Source organism: Sus scrofa, chromosome 11 (genome assembly GCF_054392235.1).
Source record: "Sus scrofa isolate SSC_HxYL_T2T_F1_AM1 chromosome 11, Sscrofa_HxYL_maternal_Yorkshire_Landrace_v2.0, whole genome shotgun sequence".
Taxonomy (NCBI): Eukaryota; Metazoa; Chordata; class Mammalia; order Artiodactyla; family Suidae; genus Sus; species Sus scrofa.
The window spans coordinates 63,052,451-63,068,204 of record NC_139393.1 but is presented as its reverse complement, the minus strand read 5'-3'; the positions used below and the strand labels follow the sequence as shown (position 1 = coordinate 63,068,204).

At 33.3% G+C, this 15,754-nt stretch overlaps 1 long non-coding RNA gene across 1 annotated transcript; it reads right to left on the bottom strand.

Annotated features, from left to right (window-relative positions):
- Positions 1-3,559: 3,559 nt before the first annotated feature.
- LOC110255839 (uncharacterized) lies at positions 3,560-7,267 on the bottom strand. The gene is made up of 2 exons (XR_002336718.2): positions 6,971-7,267; positions 3,560-6,269 (listed from the first exon to the last, which is right to left on the bottom strand). It is a non-coding gene; the product is annotated as an uncharacterized LOC110255839 (long non-coding RNA).
- Between the last annotated feature and the right edge of the window lie 8,487 nt (positions 7,268-15,754).

Sequence of the window (15,754 nt, the reverse complement as noted above, 5' to 3'; positions counted from 1 at the left end):
TTGTTTATGATATATTTTAGATCTATTTCTAAATCTACTTGATAATATTAAGTACACAGCTGAATTTGTTTGGAATATAGTTGACAAAAGCTTGATTAGGAAAAGGAAAACAATTTGTTATTTGCTTGTTGAAAATTAGATAAATAAAATTGCTTTTGTATGTTATTCCTTGGCAGTATATTTTTAGCAGTTGTCATATAGTACAGATTAGATGATATACTCTGTGATAATTTAATGATATATATTTTGATTGTAATGCACTGCAGTGAACCACAAATGAGGAATTTGATGACAACACTCTTAGTGCTTCTATTGATAATGAAATTAACTATTCTCTTTTTGAGATACAGATTTCATTAGAAATAGATTTCTTTCATGTTATAACCTTCCAGGGGCACTGGCTTTCTCTCCAATGCCAAAGCAACATTCTCCTTACTTTTTTTTTTTCTTTTTTGGCAGGGGTGTATATTCCTTAGGGAAGTAATTGTATATGCTTTTTAATAGTATTATCACATTTTAACCAGCTGTCACTGCCTCACATTCTCTAACACATATGGACTTTTAATGAATAAAATATTCAAACAACGTATGAATAGTTTAGGAACTTGAATACTAGTCATAACATGATTTTTAAATATGTTTTATACTATTCAAATTAATATGTATTTTATACATATCCTGATTTTCTACATATTCTCTTAGTCTTCTTTAAAAAAAAAAAAAAAAACTACATCTATTTGGATCCTGCTTTTCTTTTGAGGCTTGGTTAACTCATATTCAAAGGCTTCATTTTAATTGGATCTAGCTAACCCATGCCCATGATCATGCTTTTCAGAGATCTAAGTTCCCAGAGTGCTTTCTTCCTTTTCAAAGGGGCCATGCTGTTTTTGGTAATTTTTTTGCTTCATGAAACAAATATTAAAGAATTTCAGATAAGTCTTAAGAGTCAATCAAAATTTAAGCCAATTCCTTGATGATGTCAATAACCACTTTACTTGAATCTGGATTGGTGAATATCAGTAACAAACTAAGAACAGAAGCTTCCAAATGTGTGAATCTGTCACATACGCAGAGTGCACAGTATACTTTTTTTTTATTTTGATAATCCAAGGCTCCTTCTTTTGTTTTTGCCTCATAAATAAATACATAAATACATAAACAATACAAGAAAGGAGTAAAGAAAACAAACTGCATAATTTTTCCTGACAGTCCACCAGATCTGTTATTATAGGTGGGGTTAATAAACTACTACACATTCCATAAAGCAGGTAACAGAAGGGAAAGACAATGAACATATGCTCACAATTAACTGATGTGCACTTTTAGACATATCAGGCTTATCTGTTGTACCTTCTCACACAAAACACTACTGGACTTACAAAGATAAATGTTACTATTAGTTCTAAAATCTTACAGACGAAATATATCATGGGCTAGCAACCACTAACAGAAGTGAAGTAAATTGCAAATAAAAGTATATTGTGGCACACCTCTGCCTCAAATATTTATGTTTAGTGTGGAAAGAATTGCCTTTTAATATTTTCACAAGGACAGTATATATTTAAACAGAATAGTTTTAAGAAGTATGTCACAGTGAGTTAGACTGTGAGAAATTAGCATCTATTCAGGCATTTGTAGGTCTTTTACTTCTGATGATGGAATTTTACCTTGACTATCGAGGACTAAATGACAGGATTTCAAACTTTTTAGAAACACTTTAATAGGTCAGGCAAAAAGCTAAAGAATCTCTCAAAATCTCTAAAGAGCAGTTTAGAGATGATTAACTATTTATTCGCTTATAGATTCATATATTAATCACTTCTAGTGGATTCATAATGAATTTTTTTTTTCTTTTAGGGCCACACCCTCAGCATTTGGAAGTTCCCAGGTTAGGGGTCGAATCGGAGCTGCAGCTGCCGGCCTGCACAACCACAGCCACAGCCACATGGGATCTGAGCTGCATCTGCAACCTACACCACAGTTCACGGCAATGCCAGATCCTTAACCCACCGAACAAGGCCAGGGATCGAACCCATAACCTCATGGTTCCTAGTCAGATTCGTTTCCACTGTGCCACGATGGGAACTCCATAATGAAATATTTTATAAACAGAGAACTAGTATGTATTTTATGACAAACAATATATCAATGTTCCTCAAATCAATATTCTAGTTAAACCTCTTGTATTCCTTTGCAGAGCCTTATTCAAATATTAAAAAAGTAATACTATTTAAAAATATATATCTCTGAACTAAACTTAGGCTAACAAATATATCATTGCTCACATGAGAATCTGTTGGAATGTTTGAGTATCATTTTCATTCCATCAAGATAATCACAGAATAGTCATTATAACAATTTCTTTCACCATTCTTAGCTGTCACCATAGAGGAAAACAAAGGGAAAATCTTTGGTTCATTCAAAACATTTTTTATGGTTTATAACTTTTATTTTTTCCCCTGGAGTTAGTGTGCAGAAATATGAGAAATTTAAATATTTACTCTGAACCATTTAAAAATAGCTGTGAACTTTACTATGAGTCTCCTGAGAAAGCACCCAGTCCACTTTGTATTATAATGAGAACTGCATTCTCATGTTCTTATTTGTAAACAGAATGACTGCATAAAAACATACAGAAATAATGTAGTATTATCTCAAATGTATGATTAAAAATTCTCTAACTATAGTTTTGAAACATTCAGGAGTGTAGTGGGATCATTTTATTTTATTTTTTAGAATATGTGGATGCCCTCCAAAAATTAACACTGGCAAGAATCTTTAAACAGTCAAGATCAGCTCATAGTATACTGCAAAAAAGTAGAAGTAAATATTGAAGTAGTTATCTAAATAATTTAAATCAACAATATGTAATAATTCCTGAGCTGATATGTAGTGAAAGTCTTCATGCTTAGATATATCCAGTTCAGTGTTTTATGAAATACTCTAATGAAGACCACTGATGTCACACTGATCAAATCGTTAGATAAAATATTGGAAGACTGAAAAATAGAAACATTGAGTTTGTATTCCCTCTCTCTCTCTCTCCCCCTCTCTCTGTCATAGGCACACACCACAAAAGATAAAACTGTCTAAAACAATGAGCTAAATATAGCAAGGCAAAGTTTACTAGAATATATGTGTATGTTTCACTTAGCTCAAAAAAAGTAAGCATCAAACAAATACAAAACTCATTTATGCATAGCATGTGGGAGATAAGGCTTAATAAAGTATAACATATGGAGACTCAGAAGTGTTATGTGACTATCAAATCAACATGAACTCAAATTATTTACATGGAAGTGGGTCTTTTGTAATCTCTAGATTCCTCACTTGGAATAAATGCCATTCCTAATTCAATGAAGGTGAAGAATCATGCTCTTAATCTTTGTGGCATAAATTCTTGTCATGAATAAATTTTTAAGCTTCAGGATGAAAGAATTCAAGACAATATCAGGTTTACGAAGATTTAAGAAGATTCACACAGCATTTCAGCTCTAATAGGGCTAGATTAGTAAGTACCCCACCAGTTTTGTTGTCTTGATGATTTTATCTTTAATTCTGGGTTATGAGGTTGGGCCGGGGGAACAGGTAAATTAGTACTAGAATGTATTCAAGTTCATATACTTTTTTCCAAAATAAATCTTCTACAAATATATGAATTCTTTAGGAGAAATTCCTAGCAAAATAAACATATTTCCAATACTTAGTTCTAACTGCCAAACCTCAGTTGTCCTGTTTTGAGGTATACGTGTGTGTGTGTGTGTGTGTATGTGTGTGTATAATTTTGCACACCAAGCTACACCAGCACTTATTGGCATATTACAATAAACATTCATTTCTTAATCCCCTATCTCATGGTCAGCAGGGATTCAGCTGATGTTTTCTGGGCTTGTCAGAGATTAATCCCAAGCTGAGTGTTGAGCTCAAGTTCACTCTACATGTTGCACATGCCCTTCAGCCAGTGACTGCTCAAGGCAAGAGAGTCTCATGGTACAAATTCAGGAGGATAAGCCCAGTCATATATTCAATAATAAAGCATTTACCTATCTGCTACTGATTCCACTGGCCAAAACAGACCATATGGCTAAGAAGGATCATACATATGGAAAAACTAAATATGGGTATGATGACTGTTAAGAAAGATAGTTGAAGAGGCATAGATAATTTAGGTGCATACACTATTCTGGGAGTGGGACTGGGGTATTTAGGGAAAATTACTTGATTGAGTAAAGATAGAATGTGAAATACAAAGAGTTAGATGTATGGAGATGGGGTAAAGGAACAGATTACAAGTTTTAGGTGGGGGAATTGCTACTGCGAAGACCATTAAAAGAAAGAGCATACTATTAAACAAAAACACAAAGGCTAGATAGCACATTGGCAGGATAAGGTGGTGGAAAGTTTGTTTGATGATGGCAAAAGATAGACTGGAGATCTAAGTTATTTAGTGTTCTATAGGCCATGTCTTAGGATTTAACGTTAGGATAGAAGGATACATAAATTCAAAAAAGAGAATTGAAAGAAACATAATTGCAATTTTAAAATAAGCATTCTACCATTAAAGTAGAGGTCAAAAAGGCTATGTGTTTGTGGATAGTTGGGAGCAGTCTTAGTAAGCTTTTAAAATAATTTGGTCGAATAATGCTTGCAGTTGTTAGCAGAGGAAATGAACACATGCAGATATGGTAGTTAAAACATGAATACTACGAGTAGGGAAAATGTATTAAGTTTTTATTATATGCTAAGTGTTGAAACAAGAGTTTCATTCATTACCTAGGTAAAACATAAAGCTTCTATCAAGTAAATAATCTTATATTTCCAGTTCATTGTTGAAGACCCCAAGACCACAGCACATTTGTGGAGATACGAAGGAGTTGGGTTAACTTCTTAACATCAGAATCTATTATATTTTCCAATGGTTCATATTGACTTAGTTTTTAGAAGTACATTATAAAAACACAATAATCAGTTGTATAAAGTTATTTATCAAAATGGACTTTCTTTCAGACACCAGTACCTAATGAGGCTGTGAAACCATCACTGCCCCTTCATTAACTTTAGCTCTGAATTACTTATGCATTTATTTCAGTCACGTCCCTGAGAAATGCTGCTTTATTTTGCTAGAACAGATCTCCTATAATGTCCAATAGCACTTTCAGTGCTTGCATCTTGAGAAGCCTGCTCATTGATTGGTGGATTAAGAAACATGAAAGCCATTTAAACTTAAGAACTGGGAGACTGGTTTATCATAAATTTCTTATTTACAGAAGACCCAAACTTCTCTATCAACCAGCGAATATCCACCAAGCCAATGGACTTGCTGCTTGGACTCTGGCTGGACTCCCCCTTCTTTGCATTCTTTCTCACAAAAATAGCTCACCCCAAACCATCAACAGACTTACCTGTAGTTATCTTCAGTTGTGAGTCTTGAACTACACAATCCCTCTGCTTTTCCCTTATAAATGCAATTTATGTTTACCCCAAGCTTCTCTCAGTTTCTCTCTTTTATTTAGGTTGAGAACGTATTTATAAAGTTATAAAATTTAAAATATTCAAATTAACAAACTGTTCCTCTATCACAAATTGTTTCTACAATAAGCGTATCTATTTGTGGACATATAAATTCAATCATATGAATAATATTCGACATAGGAAATAATTTGAATCTCATTTCATGAGAAAGAATGAACCATGTTTTCTTACTATGACAAAGTCATTACCCTTATAAAGCACATCCATATAATTGCCAAACAAAAGTTAAATAACTAAACACTATTTTGCCTTCCTTTCATCAACAAAAAGAGAAGGAACACAATTAGACTCAGTACAAGATTTAGCGCCGTGAATTGATGCATATCTGATAATTATTTTTAATCATTTACTTCCCACTTAAATTTTTTCTTTGCTCTTTCCAAGGTTCTGAGGTGATATAATATAACTGAAGACAAGGCTAAGAAAATGTCGGATTACACTGGATTTATCATTTAAAATGTTTACTTCTGTAAATAACAGCCAACCACACCTAAAACCATTAAGCATGAAAATAAAATTTTTGACTTACCCATCCGAGGGGTCAGAAGTAGGACTAGCTTCAGGCAGGACTCCATTCCTTGGCTTCATTCTGAGACTCTTGTTAGCTATTCTCCCCTTGAGGTTTCAGCCTCATGCCTTGGCTGGCTTCCCTCACTGTCACATGAGAGGGTTGTCAGCAACAGACAGAACACTTTATCTTTCATATCCATGAGGACCAAAAGCAAAGCTCCCCTTACCTGTTAAAACAAACAAACAAACAAAAAAAACCTTCAGCTTTTCCATGATTGGGCCCATTTAACTAATTACTGAGGAAAGAACAATAGCATTAACGTTTGCAAACCATGCCTGCTGTAAAGGAAAGTCTCCGAAGTCATAGGCTTTAACATTATTTTAAACACCTTCACTGAATTTTAAATAAAGGTAAGAAGTCATATATATGCCATAACAAGTGTTTGTGCTTTTCTTAAAAGAAAGTAAAAGTTGAAGCAAAATGAGATTCCTCCACTTACATACTATTCTAAGGCAATGTATTTTTAAAAAAGTTTTTTTTCCTAGAATGGGAAAAATGAGGATGCAAATCTAACATTTTATTAATAATGTCAATTTTATGTAAGGCTTCTTAGTGATTCAAAGCCGTATTTGGCCTACTATTCCTTCTTCTTAAAATATAGTACATTTCAGATTTTTTTCTCTGTTGGATCACAAAATCACTAAACTATGAGTGTATCATTTACTTCAGTAAAACCATGTTACTTTTCACCAGCATTCAAAGTTAATTTTTGAGGGATTACAATTCAGGCTACATTTCAGCCTTGGCTGGAGTTGGTTTCAGAGAAATTCTGGGGAAGCATATACAATTTCAAATGCAATTTTATCCTAATAGGGTAGTGAAGGATCTCTGAAGGCAAGACAACAGAAAAAACTGATCAGAACTCACCCAACTATAAGCTTCCTCTGGCTCAAACTGCCTTCTGCTTCTGCTTTGGCTGCCTTGATCCAAAGGCTGTGTTGGGCTCTGCAGGAGACGCGAGATACCTCACTTATCCCCCTAGTAGCCAGATATATCTTTGCCCTTCCCATCTTTACTTCTTCCTTTGGGGGCTTTAAGGGTGCTTTGGCTGTAAATGATGCCTAAGGTTTGATTTGAAATATTAATTGCTAGAATCTCTGTTCTACTGTTGTCTGTTCTGGGTCTGACCAAAAGTTCACAGGTTAAAGCAGAAGGTTATAACTCAGTGGGTTTTTTTTTTTTTTTTTTCTAATTGAAAACTAGAATCACCTGGGGAGCTCTTGAAACTAACTTTGCCCTGGCCAGACTCCCCAGTGTTCTGCATTAATTGATTCCAGGTAGGGCTAGAACCTAACAGTTGTTAAAAACTTCCAGGTGATTCTAATGAGTAACCAGGTAAAGAAAGTGCCTGATTGTTCTAGCAGGATCTTTTAAACTCTCCCACCAATGCAGTATCTAGAAATTGGGATGCTCTTTTAGTTGCTCTATAAACCTGGGCTCCTAAAAATTTTAAGATTTTAAGGCAAAACTGGTAACGTTTTTTGCAAACTCAAACTCATTGCTAACAGTATTTGACCTGTCAAAAAATGTTCTGAGGGAGTTCCATTGTGGCGCAGTGGTTAACGAATCCGACTAGGAACCATGAGGTTGCGGGGTCGGTCCCTGCCCTTGCTAAGTGGGTTGGTGATCCAGTGTTTACCTGAGCTGTGGTGTAGGTTGCAGATGCAGCTCGGATACCACGTTGCTGTGGCTCTGGCGTAGGCCCGAGGTTGCAGCTCCGATTTGACCCCTAGCCTGGGAACCTCTATATGCCGCGGGAGCGGCCCAAGAAGAAGCAAAAAGACAAAAAAAAAAAAAAAAATGTTGTGACAAAATGTTAAGAAGCATATCGAATACTAGCCTAGCTAATACTTCCATCTAGAAGTCTCATGATTCTTTGTATTTGACTCTAGAATCACACAACCACAGTCTATCCATTCCACATATATATATAGATTTTTTTTCTTCCCATTTTTGTTTGTTTAACCAAGTTGAATAGAGTGTTTACTTGTTGATTTTTTCCACATGGTATAATTTTAAATTTCTATTTTTTTAATCCCTTTTTTGGCTGTACCTATAGCATGCAGAGAGAGGTTTCCAGGCCAAGGATGGAAACTGTGGCACAGCAGCCACCCGAACCAGAGCAGTGACAACACCAGATCCTTAACTCACTGAGCCACAAGGAAATTCCTATTTTATATCTTTAAATGGTCTAATATTTTTGAAAATTCTTTGAAATGATATTGTACAGTATGAATTACAATTAAATATTTCCAATTATTAGATGTATTGTGTCGAAATTTTGCCGGTATAAATATGACAGTATTTAAGTCATTTAAAAAGCTAGTTACAACAGTGATTATTTCCTACCATATACTTAACATATATAAGGAATTTGAAGGATCTTTAAAGGATTATAACATATTGTTTCAAGTTGCGTTTAGGAAAAGTTGAATGTTATTTTATATTGTCAGTTAGAAGATAGATTGTAAATTATATTTTATTCTTTGTTACTTGCTCTTTTGTTATGTTTGTTTATCACTATGTTTATACTTTTACTTGTAAGCTAGTCATTTAAAATGCTTTAAACAAATATTGTCTGTTTCTACTCTTACCTAATTAACTTTTGATGTTTTATATGATGTAATAAACTTAAAAATTATCTATTATTATTTTTATAAAAATGTTGCTTATTTTTCCTCATATTTCCATTTAAAAAATTTTATGTTTTTATATGCAGTCTTTTAGCTTTATGTCAATTCTCTTGACATTTGTTTTTGTTAATAAAATATTTAGAAATCTTTTTTAAAAAACATCATAATGAGACAAAATGCAAATAGTTATTTGTATCTGATATAGTTTATGAATTATTTTCTTTCTGAAATTTTTTGTTGTATAATTTAAGGAGAAATTCTAGATTGATTCCCAAATTATTTGATAACAAAATATTTTCCTCTCCAGGGTTTTTTGTATCAGCTTTATAGCAAAAACAATAGCTAAGTTTCCACCAATTTTTAATATAACATTTTAACATATTTCTTCTTAAATATTGCTTTGTCTATTTTATTTCCTAACTTTATTTCCCTTTGTTTCAGAATTGTATTTTTTTATTCTTTTATGTCTTTTTTATTCTTTTAATCTTAGGCTATCAAAATAATTTGTGGTTATTCTTTTGTAGTTGTCAAAGATCATTGATTTTATTTCTCATTTTATTTTCATAGAGGATTGAGCTAGAGATATTTCCTATGAGAAACTGAAGTTAAATTTCTGTAAATATTTCATATTGCCATAGTGTTTTTAACCCTTCCTTTCTTTACATATATTTTTGTGATAAGATGGGAGAAAGACCAGAAATCGCTATTTACACTGCAAATTTACATGTTCCTTACAGTTTGTCCAATAGTCACAATGTAAGGTAAAAATTCTACAGCTCTCTTGATAATTTGTATGAAATATAAAATAAACTATGCCACATTTTCCAAAAATGTTGAATTAGATATATTTTAGGGAAAAGCCTTTAAACTCTAATATCTAAACTTATAGAATGATATTTCCGGGTGATTTCATCCTCATGATGAAACTTTGTAGCATTTGGGTAATGGATTTATGATAGAGCATTATCTCTCTTCCTACTTACCTTCCTAATCATGTTTCTGCAACCAAAAATCTAATTATTCATACTTACCATATATATTAGGAAGTTTTGCATATAAATATATATGTAATATTTTGTTACATTTTAGATAGGATTCCTGATTATAACAAAGATAAAAATTCTGGTGTCAGGAAAATGAAATTTGGGAGATTTATTTTAATGTGAAAATCTCTACTATAAAACACATAGATCAAAGGAAATTTCAATAATATGTCATGATTACAAACATAATGAAATGAAATGTTGAGAAAATACTTTGGTGCTTGCCTTTCTTACTTTGAGGGCAAAGCTATAATATCTCAATTCTAATAGCCAAAGTTCTCAGGGAAATTTAATAATTTAGAAGATGCAGTTTTCTATGGTTGTTATTAAATATAATGAGAAAAAATAAAATATAAATTGTGGAAATAAAGTTTAAATCTTACAAAATGCTTTTTTCTACAAAATTGGTAATAAAAGCTAATAAGACAAATATGAGCAAAATATAAAAAGTTAATCATAAAAATTCCTACCTATTACAAGTTTATTCACCATTTGCAATAACAAAGAGAAAACAACTTTAATAGCAAACTCCTTTGATATTATTCCAAATTCTTTACCAATAATATATATTTTCTCAATGTAATGGAAATTCTAAATGTTGTCAACCAGTGCATATGACTTTTACATCAAAATAAATGCAAATATTATTTGGAGTTCCTGTCGTGGCGCAGTGGTTAACGAATCCGACTAGGAACCATGAGGTTGAGGGTTCGGTCCCTGCCCTTGCTCAGTGGGTTAACGATCCGGCGTTGCCGTGAGCTGTGGTGTAGGTTGCAGACGCGGCTCGGATCCCGCGTTGCTGTGGCTCTGGCGTAGGCTAGTGGCTACAGCTCCGATTGGACCCCTAGCCTGGGAACCTCCATATGCCGCGGGAGCGGCCCAAGAAATAGCAACAACAACAACAATAACAACAACAACAACAAAGACAAAAAAATAAATAAATAAAAAAAAATAAATGCAAATATTAAATCAGAATCAGTATATGTACATTTTAAGTTTGTTTTTGTTTCCCTTACAGATTACTTTTTTTTCCCTATCTTTGTTCTGTTTTTATAGATCCATCTAGCCACACTATGCTCTAATATATTTCTTCCTCAAAGTTAAATTTGTCCTGAGGATAAAGCTATGTTTTTTGTAATGTTTACCTTGGTATGGACCGAAATTTATTATTATATTAATCAAGCTTCTGTCTAACAGTGTAGTGACATTAATTACCAGTAGACAGAGAGTTAATAGAGCTCATGTATTTCATCAAAAAAGTGACGATTTTCAGGACCCCAAAATTCTTAGTACTTCCTCATATGACTAACTCCAGCCATATCTGACTTCATTAAAAACTTCCCATACTAGCTTTGGTATGATAATATATAGAATACTAATTGGGCATGAGTTGGCATCCAGTTAAAAATATTATGTGAATTTCTAAGTCAGTAATATTTATATTTTCCTCTAGGTGAGAGCCATAGGAATCAAATAATGGCTTATGATATTTATGTACAGATATATAGGAAAAGAAAAACTATAGATGAAAATTTATGAGAATAATGTTTCTTTAGAGAGAAACTAATTACAGAGGGAAATTAGCCAATGATTCTAATATATTTTCATGAGCTAGCTCTTATTTGTGGGGAATAATATTCTGTGTTAGTCAAAGTTTACTCTGTTTTCATTGCCTGCCTATTTTATCATTAATTGGGAATTATTGTAATGTTCTATAGAATCGTATGTACTCCTGCTGAAATTTAAAGATTTTGAACAAGCACCCTAGTTATATATTTCATAGATTTGCAGATTTACCGTGAAAAGTAGGGTATTTAATAACACATTTGAAAATATTAAGGTTTTTAGAAATTCATAAAATATAAATACATGCTCATTAGGAATCTATGTGATTACCACTTTTCAATATATAACCTACTCTGTCAGTCAAAACCTTGAAGTAGATGAACTTTTATTTAATCCTACTGGAGTTGAGAGGGGTGATTAGAAGGTTATGTAGCAAAAAAAAAAAATATTTTGAGATACTTAACAATAGACCAATAAGTTATACTACCTCAAATAATAGAATTTTCTCTATTTTCATGGAAGTAACTAAATGTCCAGCAACAGAGGAATGGATGGAAAGGATGTGGTACAAATATGTGGTGGAATACTGCCTAGCCTGAAAAGGAGTGAAGTGATGCCATTTGAAGAAACATGGGTGGACCTAGAGATAAGCATACTAAGTGAAGTTAGGCTGTGAAAGATAGATGTCATTCCACTTACATGTGGAATCTAAAGAAAGGATGCAGATGAACTTGCCTGCCGAACAGAAGCAGACTCACAGACTTTGAAGACAGATTTGTGGTTGTGTGAAGAGGACAAATGGGGTGGGGGAGGGATGGACTGGGTGTTTGCGATTGGCATTTGCACACTGTGGTGTGTGGAGTGAGAATGGCCAATGGGGGCCTGTTGTGTAATGTGAGGAAATCTGTCCAATGTTCTGCTGCAATCTATATGGGAAAAGAATCTGACAAAGAATGGGTGTGTGTGCAGGTGTGGCTGTAATGCTTTGTTGTACAGCAGAAAAAATCATAACACTGGAAATCAACTATAATAAAACTTTAAGCAATAAAAAAAAAGGAAAGATAACTTGTTATGAGGAATGTGGAGAAAAGCAAAGTCCCAGTAGGCTGTTGCATTTCAATCTTTCTTGTTTTTGCACAGCTCTACTCTATGACAGAGTGAAAGTATAATTCATCTATTTGTCAAGACATTAAATTTATATTTTATCAGAGAAAATTATAATCATTTAAAATGTTGTTTAAAGAAAATGGGAGATTGTATGAAAAGGCAGTTAATACGTAAATATAAAATTCATATACATGTAAAGGCACATCACCTTTCCAACTTACATGTCTTTCAAAGGACAGACAAGATGGAGAAGGTGAGTAATCCAATTTAAAGTCATTGGAACAGAGATATTTAAGAATAAAGAATCAGATAGCAGAAACTAATCACCTAGATACAGCACCAAGTTTAAACAGCAGTGTGTTTTCGCAGATGTAGTTGCATGCTTGGTCTCAAAAACATCTGTCATTAATCTGGCACCAATGTCTGAGAACCCCCTCATTACTGTTAAAGGTTACAGAGTTAAATTGTTCTGAATTGAGACACAATCTGCCTGGAAGAGCCTGTTCTATAAATAGATATATATCTAGACATTTTTCAGAGCATAAAATATGATTTACCCAATAGCTTGACTTTTGATCAAGGTGGCTAGAGTTGCAAAACTAAAATGTCCATTTATACCGATTTTTTTTGTATTTCTGTTGAAATGGACTGACTGTATTCTCTGTTTCAATTCAGATTCAGTTTTATTTTACAAAGACTAAATTTGAGTGCTTGCAGTTTTCTTCAGGACTAATTCAATTGCTAAGGAAATAGATGTCTAGGTCAAATAACACAATATGCCTGGGTAACATGTGTTTTGCAGACTTTAAGCCTGGAGGAAAAACTTAAAATAAACACCAGCACTCTAAAGATTTGGCAGTGCGATATTTGAAAGAGGGGCACTTACCTAGCATTCCAATGTCAGACCAACTCCGGATCAAAAAGAAATACCCTCATTTTATGTATCCTTAGATAACTCACTTTTTAAAGAGTTCTCCAGCTTTTAAATCATAATGGTAATCAAAGAGTTGGGTTATACATTTTGCAACCCACTTATATTTGAATTTACACACCAGGAAGTTACATTGGTCAAAGCTGAATGTTTGACTGGTGCTTTACTGAGTTGTTTTTCTTTGAGATTGTTTTTAATAACTCTGCTTTTAAAAATACTGCAAGCTAGGATTTCCCGTCGTGGCACAGGGGTTAATAAATCCAACTAGGAACCACAAGCTTGAGAGTTCGATCCTTGGCCTTGCTCACTGGGTTAAGAATCCAGCATTGCCATCAGCTGTGGTGTAGGTTGCAGACGTGGCTCGGATCTGGCGCTGCTGTGGCTCTGGCGTAGGCCGGTGGCTACAGCTCTGATTCGACCCCTAGCCTGGGAACCTCCATACGCCACAGGAGTGACCCTAGAAAAGGCAAAAAGACCAAAAAAAAAAAAATAATAATAATAAAATACTGCAAGCTAAATGTTCATTGCAGCGATATTCTAAATTATATTCTTCTGGGGCTCTGATCATCTTTTTGTGTATCCAGAATGGATGTAAAGTCACTTTACAAGGATAGTTTCTGTTCTGTTTGTGAAATTACCACAACCTAACTTTATGCAGTGGTCAGCAACCTCTTGTTTGTCACATGCTTTCAGTAGTGTCCTCAGCTTTTAAAGACAATGCTCATGGTGACTTTTGTTTTTGTTTGTCTGTTTTCTTAATGGATTTACTAATCTATCAATGCAATTATCTCGACACCAATTACTTGCCACACACCATTAAATTGTGGTTTCACATCTGTCAATATTTATCAAAGCTCAGCGAACATAAATATATTTATGGAGGATTAATGAATTCATCCCAAATCCAATGTTTCTGAAGCAACCATCATGGAATAGAGACAAACCGTGAAAGAGTGTCCATAGACTCAAGATGATAAAACAAAAAATAAGAAACAATAGTGTTTTTTTTCTTAAAGAAAAAATATAACAAGGTTTTTTATTTTTTTCGCATTCAATAAAACATTTATAGAATATCTTAATATAGTGTTAGTGAGAAGTTTTTAAAAATGGAGTACCATTTACATAAAACAACTTCATATGAAAAGGAAAACAGCAATTGTATAAATACAACACAAAGTACAAATTAAACAATAAAAATCAAGAGAGTGTAGTAGGGAGGAGCATAGGATTTAAAAGATAGTAAGTCAATAAATAAAACAGAAAATAATATTTATAATAAAGGGATCTCCATTTCCTCTAACAATGGTGATGATTATTGAGTCTAAATTTTATATTGATATATTTTTGTGTCTCCAATTTAGGCACTCTATTGCATCCCTTCATTATTAGTGTTTGATATTATTAGGTCTCTGAAGTCCAAAACCCTGGGATCTATATTATCACAAGCAATTTAAAGCTTGGGATTAACCAGATCACTGGAATAATTTATTTTTACTGAGTGATATATACATTGCCATGTTCCACAGGAATGAAAGTTATAAGGAATGGGGCTAATTATAAATTTGGAACTAAGACTAATTTCCTGGGCATTGTTCATAATTTTATATTATGTTACATCATATCACATACTATTTCCTTTTTAGACTTATGAGAGAAATATCTATGGTTCTCAACATTATCTTTGTTTAGTGGATGAAATAATGAAGAAAGTGAATGAATTAATCTTTTCTCAGCATCACGCAAAATTGTACCTCAAATAAAAAATTCATTTGTGATATCTCATTGTAATCAGCTTGCATGTAAATGGCCATTAAAGTCAAAAAGGGGCCTCACTTTTGTTACAACATGCACTTTGGTTTCTAAACTTATTCTAGCTTATCTCTCTTTCTCTTATTTTTCTTCAGTCTAGGTATTCACTCCCGTTCAATTTTCCCTTAATCTATCAGCAGTTCCACATACATCCTTGTAAAATGTTTTTAATTGTTTCTGGATTAAAACAAAAAGTATCGCTATGATGCTACAATGAAGGATTTCTTATTTCCATGGACACCATTGCAGATGGGATCTGCAATTACTTTGTTTGCTCAGTGTAAATAATATTCTCTTTCTCTGACCTCATTTTAATATCTGATTTCAGTAAACAGTTTAATTTTTCTGTCATCCCACAGGACACAAGTCCATTCTAATAATAATGGAAAATACTACCCAATTACAACAGATTATCAGGAGGGCAGAGGAAAGAGGCTTAGGAGAAATCAGCTGTACTTATTTCCCAAGTTCTGATATACAGATCTCCTCTACTCCTTAAGGTCCAAATCTCAATTTTTTTTTTAAATGATCATTGAAAAGTTTAGACAGAAACTATGTATGG